Here is a 13,219-nt window from a genome sequence, read left to right as displayed (position 1 = left end):
CAGATGGCTAACAAACACATGAAAAGATGCTCAACATCACTCATTATTAGAGAAATGCAAATCAAAACCACAATGAGGTACCACTTCACACCAGTCAGAATGTCTGCGATCCAAAAATCTGCAAGCAATAAATGCTGGAGAGGGTGTGGAGAAAAGGGAACCCTCCTACACTGTTGGTGGGAATGCAAACTAGTACAACCACTATGGAAAACAGTGTGGAGATTCCTTAAAAAATTGCAAATAGAACTCCCTTATGACCCAGCAATCCCACTGCTGGGCATACAAACCGAGGAAACCAGAATTGAAAGAGACACATGTACCCCAATGTTCATCACAGCACTGTTTATAATAGCCAGGACATGGAAGCAACCTAGATGTCCATCAGCAGATGAATGGAAAAGAAAGCTGTGGTACATATACACAATGGAGTATTACTCAGCCATTAAAAAGAATACATTTGAATCAGTTCTGATGAGATGGATGAAACTGGAGCCGATTATACAGAGTGAAGTAAGCCAGAAAGGAAAACACCAATACAGTATACTGACACATATATATGGAATTTAGAAAGATGGCAAAGATGACCCTGTATGCAAGACAGCAAAAAGACACAGATGTGTATAGCAGACTTTTGGACTCAAAGGGAGAGGGAGAGGGTGGGATGATTTGGGAGAACGGCATTGAAACATGTATACTATCATGTAAGAATCGAATCACCAGTCTATGTCTGATGAAGGATACAGCATGCTTGGGGCTGGTGCATGGGGAGGACCCGGAGGGATGTTGTGGGGAGGGAGGTGGGAGGGGGGTTCATGTTTGGGATCGCATGTACACCTGTGGTGGATTCATGTCAATGTATGGCAAAACCAATACAGTATTATAAAGTAAAATAAAGTAAAAATAAAAAGTTTAAAAAAATAAAAAAAAAAATAATGAGTCACTAGGCTGTACTTCTGAAACTAACATAATACTGTAAATAATATTTTATTTTATTTTTTAATTTTTTTTTGCTGTTTTTTAAATTTTTATTTTTACTTTATTTTACTTTGCAATACTGTATTGGTTTTGCCATACATTGACATGAATCCACCACGGGTGTACATGCATTCCCAAACATGAACCCCCCTCCCACCTTCCTCCCCATAACATCTCTCTGGGTCATCACCGTGCACCAGCCCCAAGCATGCTGTATCCTGCGTCGGACATAGACTGGCGATTCAATTCTTACATGATAGTATACATCAGATGAATGGATAAGAAAGCTGTGGTACATATACACAATGGAGTATTACTCAGCCGTTAAAAAGAATACGTTTGAATCAGTTCTGATGAGATGGATGAAACTGGAGCCGATTATACAGAATGAAGTAAGCCAGAAAGAAAAACACCAATACAGTATACTAACACATATATATGGAATTTAGAAAGATGGCAATGTAAATAATATTTTAAATTAACTATATGTTAATGAAACAAAATGGTCAGAGGATCTGAATAGATATTTTTCAAGGAAAACAAACAGGTGGCCAACAGACACATGAAGATGTTCAAACACTAGTAATCCTTAGAGAAATGCATATAAAAACAACGAAAGTGTTACCATCTCATATCTCTCAGAATAGTTATCATCTAAAAGACATCATCATCACCAATTCAATGGAGATGAATCTGAGCAAACTCCAGGAGAAAGTGGAGGACAGAGGAACCTGGTATGCTGCAGTCCATTGGTTCACAAAGAGTTGGACACAACTTAGCAAGGAACAACAAAAGACAAGTATTGACAAGGATGTTGAGAAAAGGGAACCTAGGTGCACTGTTTGTGGGACTGTAAATTGGTGCAGCCACTATGGAACTCAATATGAGTGTTTCTCAAAACATTAAAACCAATTAATGTCATGTAATCCAGCAATTTCACCTCTGAGAATTTTGGTGAAGAAAACAAAAACACCAAAAACTAACCACTAGCTATATGGACTCCATATTCATTGTGACATTATTTACAATAGCAGAATATAAAAACAACATAAGTGCTCCTTGATAAAAGAATGAATGAAGAGAATGTGGTATGTAGACATGCAATATATTATTCAACCATGAAAAATGGAGTATTGCCATTTGAGACATGTCTGGATCTGGAGGCGCTTATGCTTCGTGAAATAAGTCAGAGAAAGACAAATACCGCAGGATCTCACTGCCATGTGAAATCTAAAAATAAAACAAACTAACCAAATAAAATGAAACCAGACATAGATGTAGAAGAGGGTCAAACAGTTGCCAGAAGGAAAGAGGTTAGGGAAGTGAGTGAAATAGGTGTAGAGGGATTAAGTGTTACAAACCTCCAGTTATATAATAAATAAGTCGCAAAGGTATAATATAGAGCAAAAGAAATATAGTCAATAATACTGCAATAGCTATGTATTGGAAATGATGGCTACTAGAATTATAACTATGATCATTTCATAATAAATGCAATGTTACATTTTTTTGTAGTATACCTGAAACTAACATAATATGTACATCAACTACATTTAAATTAAAAATTAAAACAAAATAATTAATTAAAAATACAAAGTCGCTTAGAGTAAAACTTATTCTCACCACACACACACATGCACACACACAACACAAACAAAAGTTATTTACTTCAGTTAATGGATGTCTTAATGATTTGGATATTGATAATCATTCTGAGAGAGTCAATTCCTAGGCAGGTTGATAAGAAGTCCGGGATCCCTGAGGAAGAGAAAGGGGTCTGGGGCTCTCAAGGAGGAGATAGGGGTCTGGAATTCTCAAGGATGATGAAAGGATAATTTTTTTCTTTTTCCCCTACATTCCTTAGTCTTAGTCACATAAAACGTTTTTTTCTTTAAACCTCGAACTGCTGATTATACAACTCAGTTTAAACTCTGTACTAGGGATTATATAACAACAATGTATCCTGATTGAGAACACTTTCTCCTTCCTGAAAACCTTCTGACTCATCCTGATATCTCAGAATGTATATATGGGAGTGGGTCTGGTACCGTTAAGTTCTACTCCTGTTATCCTAAAATGTAAATTGTGGGGGTGGGTCTGGTAAAATTTTCACAAACATGAGACATTATTTTGATTTATTGTAATAATTAGTTTAAAAAGTATTTAACTCAACTCCCTTGCTAACACTAGCAATGGGTGCATTCTCTGTCCCCCTTAAGATGTCTAGGTTAGAAGCTTTCTATGTTCCTTTTCTTACTTTATTAAAACTCTCCTACACAAAAGCTCATGAGTGATCAAGCCTGATCCCTGGTCTCAAAGCTAAATTTTCTTCTTCAGAGATCACAAATTCAACATTGTTCACCGTAAGCTATCAATTCCACATATGCATGCATATAAAATCATGACACAGTCTACTTTAAATATCAATCTATGCAATTCAGTTCAGTTCAGTTCAGTCGCTCAGTCATGTCTCACTCTTCGCGACCCATGAATCGTAGCACGCCAGGCCTCCCTGTCCATCACCAACTCCCAGAGTTCACTCAGACTCACATCCATCGAGTCAGCGATGCCATCCAGCCATCTCATTCTCTGCAGTCCCCTTGTCCTCCTGCCCCCAATCCCTCCCAGCATCAGAGTCTTTTTCAATGAGTCAACTCTTCGCATGAGGTGGCCAACGTACTGGAGTCTCAGCTTAAGCATCATTCCCTCCAAAGAAATCCCAGGGCTGATCTTCTTCAGAATGGACTGGTTGGATTTGTCAATTATTTTTCAGTATGTATATGAGCCAAAAAATATGAGTAACTATAAATATGTGATACAAAACTATAGAAATTCAACTTTGTAACCAAATTGCTTAGTAATAGATATTGAGTTTGACAATACCTTTGTGTATGTGAAAATTTGATTTACCCTTAATGCCCTACACAAAATATATATCCAAAATTTCTTGCCTTAAACTGTATAGTTCTTTTAGTCCTGGCTGTAACCACATTGGAATTCTTTCCCTGATTCTTTTCTTTTTCTTCCAAAAGGAGAAAGAGTAGATTTCTGAAGTCTGAAGATAAATGGATCAGTCCTTAACTCAGATATATCCCTGACCTCTGTGTTGCAGAACCCTTGACTTTCAAGAAATTCTGGGAAATGGGCTCAACTGTTCAATCTCATAGTATAAATCCATGCCTTTAACCCCCACAGTTCTGGATGGGACTGGTGATAGAAGGAAGGTTTGATACTGTAAAGAGCAATATTGCATAGGAACCTGGAATGTTAAGTCCATGAATCAAGGCAACTTGGAAGTGCTCAAAAAGGAGACGACAAGAGTGAACATCAATATTCTAGGAATTAGCGAACTACAATGGACTGGAATGGGTGAATTTTACTCAGATGATCCTTATATCTACTATTGTGGGTAGGAATCCCCTAGAAGAAATGGAGTAGCCATCATAATCAACAAAAGAGTGCGAAATCCAGTACTTGGATGCAATCTCAAAAACAACAGAATGATCTCTGTTCAATTCGAAGGCAAACCATGCAATATCAAGGTAATTTAAGTCTACACTCTGACGAGTAATGCTGAAGAAGCTGACGTTTAACAATTCTATGAAGACCTACAAGACCTTCTAGAACTAACACCCCAAAAAGATGTCCTTTTCATTATAGGGGACTGGAATGCAAAAGTTGGAAGTCAAGAAACACCTGGTGTAACAGGCAAATTTGGCCTTGGAGTACAGAATGAAGCAGGCCAAAGGCTGCTGCAGCTGCTGCTAAGTCGCTTCAGGCATATCCAACTCTGTGCAACTCCATATAGAGCAAAAACGATACCTAGTTGTGGATGCGACTGGTGATAGAAGCAAGGTCCGATGCTGTAAAGAGCAATATTGCATAGGAACCTGGAATGTTAGGTCCATGAATCAAGGCAAATTGGAAGTACTCAAACAGGAGATGGCAAGAGTGAACATCGACATTATAGGAATCAGCGAACTAAAATGGACTAGAATGGGTGAACTTAACTCAGATGACCATTATATCTACTACGGAGGGCAGGAATTCCTTAGAAGAAATGGAGTAGCCATCATGGTCAACAAAAGAGTCCGAAATGCAGTACTTGGATGCAATCTCAAAAACGACAAAATGATCTCTGTTTCCAAGGCAAACTATTCAATATCACAATAATCCAACTCTATGCCCAAACCAGTAACGCTGAAGAAACTGAAGTTGAACAGTTCTATGAAGACCTACAAGACCTTTTAGAACTAACACCCAAAAAAGATGTCCTTTTCATTATAGGGGACTGCAATGCAAAAGTAGGAAGTCAAGAAACACGTGGAGGGTTACAAACAGGCAACTTTGGCCTTGGAATACAGAATGAAGCAGGGCAAAGGCTAACAGAGTTTTGCCAGGAGAACACACTGGTCATAGCAAACACTCTCTTCCAACAACACAAGAGAAGACTCTACACATGGACGTCACCAGATGGTCAACACCAAAATCAGATTGATTATGTCTTTGCAGCCAAAGATGGAAAAGCTCTATACAGTCAGCAAAAACAAGACCATAGGAGACTGTGGCTCAGATCATGAACTCCTTATTGCCAAATTCAGACTTAAATTGAAGAAAGTAGGGAAAACCATTCGACCATTAAGGTATGACCTAAATCAACTCCCTTATGATTACACAGTGGAAGTGAGAAATAGATTTAAGGGCCTAGATCTGATAGATAGAGTGCCTGATGAACTATGGAATGAGGTTCGTGACATTGTACAGGAGACAGGGATCAAGACCATCCCCATGGAAAAGAAATGCAAAAAAAGCAAAATGGCTATCTGGGGAGGCCTTACACACAGCTGTGGAAAGAAGAGAATGGGTCCATCGCCTTCGCCAAGGAAAGATATAAGCATCTGAATGCAGAGTTCCAAATAATAACAAGGAGATAAAGTCTTCCTCAGTGATCAATGCAAAGAAATAGAGGAAAACAACAGAATGGGAAAGACTAGAGATCTCTTCGAGAAAATTAGAGATACCAAGGGAACATTTCAGGCAAAGATGGGCTTGATAAAGGACAGAAATGGTATGGACCTAACAGAAGCAGAAGACATTAAGAAGAGGTGGCAAGAATACACAGAAGAACTATACAAAAAGAGCTTCACAACTCAGATAATCAGGATGGTGTGATCACTCACCTAGAGCCAGACATCTTGGAATGTGAAGTCAAGTGGGCCTTAGAAAGCATCACTATGAACAAAGCTAGTGGAGGTGACAGAACTCCAGTGGAGCTATTTCAAATCCTAAACGATAATGCTGTGAAAGTGCTGCACTCAATATGCCAGCAAATTTGGAAAACTCACCAGTGGCCACAGGACTGGGAAAGGTCAGTTTTCATTCCAATCCCAAAGAAAGGCAATGCCAAAGAATGCTCAAACTACCACACAATTGCACTCATCCCACATACTAGTAAAGTAATGCTCAAAATTCTCCAAGCCAGGCTTCAGCAATACGTGAACCGTAAACTTCCTGATGTTCAAGTTGGTTTTAGAAAAGGCAGAGGAACCAGAGATCAAATTGCCAACATCCGCTGGATCATCAAAAAAGCAAGAGAGTTCCAGAAAAACATTTACTTCTGCTTTATTGACTATGCTAAAGCCTTTGACTGTGTGTATCACAATAAACTGTGGAAAATTCTGAGAGAGATGGGAATACCAGACCACCTGGCCTGCCTCTTGAGAAATCTGTATGCAGGTCAGGAAGCAACAGTTAGAACTGGACATGGAACAACAGACTGGTTCCAAACAGGAAAAGGAGTACGTCAAGGCTGTATATTGTCACCCTGCTTATTTAACTTATACGCAGAGTACATCATGAGAAACGCTGGATTGAAAGAAACACAATCTGGAATCTAGATTGCCAGGAGAAATATCAATAACCTGAGATATGGAGATGACACCACCCTTATGGCAAAAAGTGAAGAGGAACTATTAAGCCTCTTGATGAAAGTGAAAGAGGAGAGTGAAAAAGTTGGCTTAAAGCTCAGCATTCAGAAAACGAAGATCACGGCATCCGGTCCCATCACTTCATGGGAAATAGATGGGGAAACAGTGGAAACAGTGGCAGAGTTTATTTTGGGGGGCTCCAAAATCACTGCAGATGGTGACTGCAGCCATGAAATTAAAAGACGCTTACTCCTTGGAAGGAAAGTTATGACCAACCTAGATAGCATATTCAAAAGCAGAGACACTACTTTGTCGACTAAGCTCCATCTAGTCAAGGCTATGGTTTTCCCAGTGGTCATGTATGGATGTGAGAGTTGGACTGTGAAGAAGGCTGAGCACTGAAGAATTGATGCTTTTGAACTGTGTTGTTGGAGAAGACTCTCGAGAGTCCCTTGGACTGCAAGGAGATCCAACCAGTCCATTCTAAAGGAGATCAGTTCTGGGTTTTCATTGTAAGCACTGATGTTGAAGTTGAAACTCCAATACTTTGGCCACCTTATGTGAACAGTTGACTCATTGGAAAAGACCTTGATGCTGGGAAAGATTTAGGGCAGGAGGAGAAGGGGATGACAGAGGGTGAGTTCGTGGGATGGAATCACTAACTCAGTGGACATGGGTTTTGCTGGACTCCGGGAGATGGTGATGGACAGGGAGGCCTGTTGTGCTGCGATTCATGGGATCACAAAGAGCTGGACACAACTGAGTCACTGAACTGAACTGAATCCCCATAGATGATGGTAAACATTAGTAAAAATAACATGTCATGAGGATTTTTTAATATCATATACTACATGAGGAAGTTTATCTCTTTTATAGCATTTAATCATTTAGAACAAAACAACAAACCCATTAATTATGAGATAAATATTACTTTCAAGAATTATAGCTCAGTGGACACAGAGCCTGCTTATTAGTTCCTCAGTTTTGTCCAACTCTTTGTGACCCCATGGTCTATAGCCCACCAGGCTTCTGGGTCCATGAAATTCTCCAGGCAATAATACTGCAGTGGGTAACCATTTCTATTCCAGGGGATCTTCCTGACCCAAGGATTGAAACCAGATCTCCCGCACTTCAGACAAATTACTTATCGTCTGAGCCACTTTTACCCTGGGTTCAAATTTTGACTCTATTGTTTAATAACCATATGATAACTGAATTACTGAATCTCTCTGTGCCTCAGTTTCCTCATTTTTAAGAAGGAAGCAATCATACAGTATCTCATAGGTTTGTTGAGAGGATCAAAGGAATTGATTTATTTAAAGCATGTCTAACATACACTAAGCTCTATTTAAGTGTCATTCTATTAATTATTAATATTTGACTTTTACAAAGAATGTAGATGAGATTAGAGAATTTAAATTACTTACAGAAGTTTATATGAATCACAGAAACTAGATGCCAATGTCTAAACTCTTTTCTAGTATCCCATAAATATGATTTGTTTTTTTGCCAATTTTTGTTTATTTTTGAGGCAAAATTAGAATATTACTGAGAAAATATGCAGATCAACCACAGTAGCTCTTTTTATTTGCAAACATGAATATATTTTAATATAAATGTTACTATAACATTATTTATATGTATTTATAGTATGTTATTTTTTCATGTTTGAATACGTGAAAATATTTCTTGTGCATATATATGCCACTCATACCAATATTTAGACACACCTTTTAATTGCTTGATCCTGGAATACTAAAGCTTATAAATATATAATGCATAAATCTTTCCACATTTTCAGCATATTATTTTTATGGCATGGATAGTGCATTTAATAAAATTTTACAGATCATGAGGCCTGCAAAGTATGAACAGTTGACTACCTAATAAACTTTTTTATAAAGCTCTTTATGTAGAAAAATAGCCTGCATGATCCAAGAACTCAGGATTGTCATGGATTTCCCATAGCATGTAGACTGTCACCAAAAAGAAGACAGTAATAAAATCATAATTATTTACTTCATAAATAAATTCAACCTGTTACTGTTATAAGACTGGTAGTACAATCCTGTTATTCAGTGAAAAATGTGTTTATAATACACTCCTGGGTGGGAAGCTGTGTGACATTTTTACCCCTATTGTAAGTTACAATAAGTTATCTCAGCAACTGCTATTCACAGCAAATACAGTCACGAAGAACTGACTCCACGCTGCTGCTGCTGCTAAGTTGCTTCACTTGCGTCTGATTCTGTGCAACCCCATAGATGGCAGCCCACCAGGCTCCACCGTCCCTGGAATTCTCCAGGCAAGAACACTGGAGTGGGTTGCCATTTCCTTCTCCAGTGTATGAAAGTGAAAAGTGAAAGTGAAGTCGCTCAGTTGTGTCTGACTTTTAGCAACCCTGCTGACTGCAGCCTACCAGGCTCCTCCGTCCATGGGATTTTCCAGGCAAGAGTACTGGAGTGGGGTGCCATTGCCTTCTCCCAACTGACTCCATAGAAAAGACACTAATGCAGGAAAAGATTGAAAGGAGGAGGACAAGAGGATGACAGAAGATGAGATGGTTGGATGGCATCACTGAATTGATGGACATGAGTTTGTGCAAGCTCTGGGAGTTGGTGATGGACAGGGAAGCCTGGCTTGCTGCAGTCCATGGGGTTGCAAAGAGTCAGACATGAGTGAACTGACTATTCATCTCTCTGTGCATATATAACCACAGAACAGAAAAAAAAAAAAAAAAGAAAGAAAAACAAGAAGAACATAAAACTGAAGGCAAACCAAACCAAATTAAAACACAACAATGAATCTTATGAAGAAATTGACCTCAGTGTCTATTCACTAGAAACACAGTGATTTTATCACTCCCTAGAGATTAGCACAAACAATGCCTAAAATGTTAGGTAAATAATCTGTATTCCCTTTGGGATTGGGGCTATACACAAAGCCAGGTAGGAATGAAAGAGAGGGGTTTGCTATCCTTGAGTTTTCTGTTGGGATCATTCCCTAGAGACACAAATTTCTGAATATTCCTCAAGTATGTATAATTTAACTATATGACCTCAAGCCAAACTTCAAGCAGGGGTTGATTAGGACTATTTCTCACAGGAGGGCTTATGTATGACAGATTTAATTGGTCATATGGTCCCAGGGAGAAGAAATGAGAAACAGGACAAAAATGAGAAGCCAGGACAAGGACATATTAATTAGCCAATAGGGCTACCAATATGAATAACTTGTATTTGACCCTATGGAAACTTCTGATAAAACTTGTAAAATGCCTGTTAGAACAGCAGAGGCAACTGCAGAAGAAAGAGGGGTGCATTTATTTGTTTGTTCCTACCTTCCTTTTGCACTTCCACAATGGACCAGCGGTAAAGAATCCACCTGCGATGCAGGAGGTGTCAGTTTGATCCCCGGGTTGAGCAGATCCCCTGGAGCAGGGTATGGCAACCCACTCCAGTATTCTTGCCTTAAGAATCCCATAGACAGAGGAGCCTGGCAGGCTTCAGTCCATAGGGTCACAAAGAGTCAGACACGACTGAAGCTGCTGAGTACACACCATTACACCTTCCTTCTAGGTCAAGATTGACTCATAAAGCATTAGCTTCTCTACAATTTCTGGAAGCACTTTTGTGATGGTCAAGGTAGTTCACAGACTTCCTGACCCACATGTCAGAGAGATCACAGGTGAGGAAGTAATATTTAGAAACAGAGGCCTGATCATGTTCATGTGCACAAAATTTAAACGGTCACCACAGAAGTGACTGGAATAATAAGAAGAGGATTTATACAGTGGACAGAGGTTTTGGACACATTTCCTCCCTCATTAAGGTCATAATATTAAGAATACCAATTAACAAAAATTAATTCCACTGAATATTTTTAGATAGTTAAATCATTTAAGAAGTGGAATTTTTTAGGAAACTGAAAGAAATCTCTAGTTTGCATTATTGTATTATCTAATGGGAAAGGGAAGGTTAAATGCACTCTGGGTTTTTCTCCAAAACTTTCCCATCAGAGCCCCTATGTTTTTCAAATTTTCCTTCTAGTTCTTATAATTGAAATGCTAGGAAAATCCCCCACTCTATTTCTGTCCCAAATAATAGATTTAGAGACCAACAAGATACCATCATTACCCTGATGATCTTCAGCTGTACCATTCATTTCCTCTGGACTCACATGGCACCGAGCCTCTGCTGCCTTTGCAGCCAAGTCCAGAGGAAAGATGAGCTGGCATACTTCCAGATCATTAAAGACAGCAAGTTCTGGCCGGTATGCATGAGAAACACCAAGGGAATTGAAAAGAGGAAGTTTGGGCCTTCTCAAATGAGGTGACTCACATAGACCTGCCTAGTATCAGTCTATTTCTAGATCTCAATCTGCCCAAGCATTTTCAGGCAGCACCTATGAATGTGAATGCCTCTTGTCTTCTCTCACTTAACCTGAACATTCAATGATTCAATGTTTACCCAAAAAAACTTCAAACAGACTTATGAGCAGGTGAACCGAAGATGGTTATGTTGGTCTGGTGGAAAAAAATTTTAGTTTCCTCAAAAGAAAAAAAAAATGTATTTCTGAAGTATTAAAGTCTCTATCAAATCCTTTAAAAAAAGTAATTTATAGTAGAATATTCAAATGAGCTGAGATCTTATAGACTATTCCCCACCACCACTTCCTCCGTGCTGTAATGGGATATATTTAAAGATAGGTCCTCAGAACAGAAATCCTTATAATCAGGCTCAAGTGTTTCCCATGTAAGACTGCTATTTTCTGATATGCCGTGACACATCACCAAATCATCACTGTTGGCAAAATGGAGTTGCCTTCTGAATATATTTATAAGTGTTAATATATGTGAAATGAGCACAGTTTTAAAAAACACACGAAAAAGTACTTGTCGATTTTTAAGTGCACCAATTTTACAGTGTCATAGTAGTATACTGTAGCCAGTTTTGTCACTAATGGTTTATTTCCCATTAAAATTCATGGGAGAAATAAAACATCGGTGACGTTCTTCCCATCAAAATGCATCAACTGACTAGCATTTTTCCCATGTGTTTAAATTGCTATTATCTAAGATAGACCAGAGTTCTTTCAATGGTTTTAGAGGCAATGATAATGTCTTTATTATAAGACTCTGGCACAGAGAGTTTAAAAAAAAGGATACTCAGGATTAAACATACAATACTGCAGGAGGCTCCTGAATTCAAGATGGTATTCAATTTCCTGAAATTTCTACACGGTAACTTTCTGAGATCTATGTCCTCTTTAAACTTTCATCATTTTTCACTTTTAAAAAAAGCATATACTGAAACATTAAAAATTCAGCTTATTTGATCTGCATAGATGCTCAATAATTGTTTGCTGAAAGATAATGTCTGAGTTATATATCTTATTTTCTCATCTCTTAATAGATGTGTTTATTTTTGGAGGAAGGCTGTGGAAAGAAGGAGGTTAAAAAATTTACAGTATATAAAAAAGGACTTAGTTAATGCATTTCTCCTCAGGATTTCCAAGAACAAAGGATGCTACATTATTTTATTATATTTATACTATTTATATAATTTATAAGAAGATTCATTTATAGTTTTGTTGTTTAAAGGCACACTCTATGTATGTGTGTGTGTGTGTGTGTGTGTGTATGCATTTACACATACACATATAGCTGCTTTAATATCCACAGTATTCTAGAGAGGAGAGCAGAAAAAGTATGATTTTACCATTTTTACAACAAGGTACTTGGTTTCAAAGACATACAACAAACATCCTCAGACTTCTAACTTCTGACTCAAAAATCCTTCCTTTACTCTTGCTACTCAAAGTGTGATCTGCAGGGCAGTAGCATCAACATCACCTGGAAGCCTGTTTGGAATGCAGATTGTAGGCTCTAAACCAGACCTACTGAGTCAGAGTCTGCCTTTATTAAGTTCCTCAAGGGATTATTCTGCATATCCAAGCTTGAGAAGCACTTTCTTCTGCCACAAAGCCTCCTTCACATGAAGTTCCCCATCAAATAATTAAGATTGTTGATGGGACACATTCCTTACTCACATTTTCTATCTAGTATCTCTAGCTTTATCATCTGAGCAAAGGAATATTTTAACAGGGTGATGTTTCTTGGTGATATCTCTAGCAGTGGGTCATTATTCAAATGCCATGAAGCTTATACAGAGAAGATCCTACTTTCTCAGGTATCAGGTTTCATCTAGGCCAAGTGAACTCTGCTTAGCACGGTTCTGCTCTCTTTCCAACTGAAGCTAAAACTAACAAGAATGACGTGCATTCAATCAAAGTATATAGGGTTTTAAGACTTGATA

The 13,219-nt window shown here is 38.3% G+C and overlaps 1 protein-coding gene across 1 annotated transcript in view; it reads right to left on the bottom strand.

Annotated features, from left to right (window-relative positions):
• The window catches only part of CSMD3 (CUB and Sushi multiple domains 3), a 1,391,498-nt gene that overhangs the window by 701,398 nt on the left and 676,881 nt on the right, over nt 1-13,219 (bottom strand). The gene's annotated exons all lie outside the window — the stretch shown is intronic.

Source organism: Budorcas taxicolor, chromosome 14, assembly GCF_023091745.1.
Source record: "Budorcas taxicolor isolate Tak-1 chromosome 14, Takin1.1, whole genome shotgun sequence".
Lineage (NCBI taxonomy): Eukaryota > Metazoa > Chordata > Mammalia > Artiodactyla > Bovidae > Budorcas > Budorcas taxicolor.
This window is presented reverse-complemented; position numbering and strand designations above follow the sequence as displayed.